A 2,558-nucleotide genomic window follows, 5' to 3' on the forward strand; every position below is an offset into this window, starting at 1 on the left:
TTTTAAAAAAAATTAATAAGTAATTTTTGTGAATCACTGATTCTCACTTTTTCAGAGTTCATATCCTTTTTTAAGACCGTAAAGAAACAAAATGGGTGGGGCAAAATTATAAAAACAGAAAAAAAAATTGCTCTTTTCAAAATTTTGCACCTGTCACTTTTGGGCAGTTCTATTTCCCAGAAGGGTAATGCACATTAAATAAAAAGAACGCCTTTCCGGTGCTCTTTATTAGGAGTATTTTTCTTAAAACTCTTCTTTTCCGATTAGCTTTTCGTTTCCTTTTTGAATTGTACCATTTTATTTTGATTCGAATCTTATGTCATATTTTTATTATTGCCTGATAAGAAATAAACATCTTCCTTTCCATCTTCGTATTCTGGTGAAATCAAACTAGACTAGATCACACACAAAAACGTGGAAGATTCTCGTTTTTAAAAATAGACAGCATATTAAAACAAAATAAATAAAGAAGGTAAAGAAACATAGAATAGAAAAAGGCATTTTACTTTTTTGATAAAAAAATTGTTAAAAAATGAGAATGTTTCAGTAATACTAGAGTCGTTTTGTTATTTAGTCCAAAGTTATTTTAATCTTAAATTCAATAGAAAATAAAAAAAAAATAATAATAAACCGGAATAAGCTTAAACTTTTATAAAATTGCATTTCAAATAATGACGAATTGAAAACATTTGTAAATAAATTATAATAAGAAACAAAAATTTTGAAAAATAATTCTATTCTAAAGAAAAAATTTTGCTAATTAACTTATTAAATAAATTAAGTTTTTTTTCTCAAACTTAAATATTTATTGTGCGCACTGCTATTTATTAAAATTTAATACGTTCTGTCTTTTTATAACACGGTAAATTAAAATTGCGTTTTTTTTTTTTTTTTTAACTATGCTGTAGAAGGCAAATGAGACAAACATTCTTAAATTTCTAAGCATAAAAGCTTTTGTTTGATCATTTTGCGTAAAGTTAAAGAAACTGCGAAAAAAAAAAAGATTGAAGGAAAATCAGATTGGCGGGTTGTCAAAAGAATATAGCTGTTTTCGAATCGTGTTATGAGACAGCAGTGTTTCAAGAACAATTTTTAAAAATAAGTAAAAGTAAATCGCTTTTCAAGCATTGTTATTTTTACGAAAAAATGGAATAATATAACAAAAAAAATCCAAATTATATCAAAATAAATAAATGAATAAAAGATTTTCACTGGTCATTTGGAAGTATAAATTTCTTTACATAAATCAAAACCACTTTCTTTTACAATATATGCAACTTTATTTTTGTACTCATTGATCCTATCATAGAACCGACGATATTTTAAGATGTCAGTTCAATTTGCATTTCACAAAGAACTTTCAAGGAATTAAAGAACGAATCACGAAGGACAGCAAGTATTACAATGTAAAACAACTTTTATAAATCCTCCCGGGAATGTGAACTAGTTTCCCTTGATATCCAATGAACTACACCCTCACACCCATTCCGTGTCCGTTGACAATGAAATGGACAACTTGAATCAGTAAATCACTGCAACCAGTTTAGCCCAGTTCTATTTTAGAGATATAATTTATTCACAGCGCGTAAAATTATTCATAAAGCAGTTTGCTACATAAAAGGTTTTATAAAGCAAAATATCAAAATCTTACTGCATGTTTGAAATCCAAAATTCATTGAATCAATTCATATTCAAACGCCACATAGCCTAGCAATTTTAGAATTCATTACACATCTAGGAATAAATCCAAAACGTCCCCTCATATCTCTATTTATAATAAAGATGTGTGTTTTGGCACTCTACAGGCCTAAAAGTTTGACCTAAAGCTACCAAATTTGGCCCAGATATATTATGGAAGTTGCAATATTAACAGCGGAGTGATTTTCTGAAAATTTAATTAAATAAAAATTAAGCCGAATTTTGATGTTTTTTTCGCGATGACTTTCAAAAATATTATCGCGCAAGAATGATTTTTAGATAGTTCTAAAGTCCGAAGAATTATTTTTCCAATGATACCAGCTTAATTATTGTAAAATTCTTTGGTCTAGATTTAATTAGCTTTTAAACATACTTTTAAGTACATTTCGAAACAATATTTTCATTAAAGTGAATGAAACAGAAATCGTTTTCAACATTTCATCAAATATTTGATGGAACTTCGTCCATTGATAAAAGCTAAAAAAGGATGGTTTAAACTGAATAAAACTTACCGAACAAATAAAAAAGTGAAATTATAATAACATTAAATTTAGAAGAGAGATGGATCGGAATAACAGTGCTATGCTGCCTTTTAGAAAAGTCCATGAACCCAATGAACAGACGACATATGAAAGACAAAATAACATGGCTTTAATGACTGACAATTTGATGGAATCATGGATATGAAGTTTTAGCTAAATGATTTAAGTGAAATTAAATATAACCAATATCTCCGGTGAATTGGCTCGCCGCGGTGGCCTGGTGGTAATATCTCATCTTAGGGGACCCGAGGGTTTCCAGCTTCGAGACCCGATTCCACTGAAGAACCATCGGGTAAGCGAGTCTGGTGCAAATTAAAT

The sequence above is a fragment of the Argiope bruennichi genome, chromosome 6 (assembly GCF_947563725.1).
Source record: "Argiope bruennichi chromosome 6, qqArgBrue1.1, whole genome shotgun sequence".
In the NCBI taxonomy this organism is placed as follows: domain Eukaryota; kingdom Metazoa; phylum Arthropoda; class Arachnida; order Araneae; family Araneidae; genus Argiope; species Argiope bruennichi.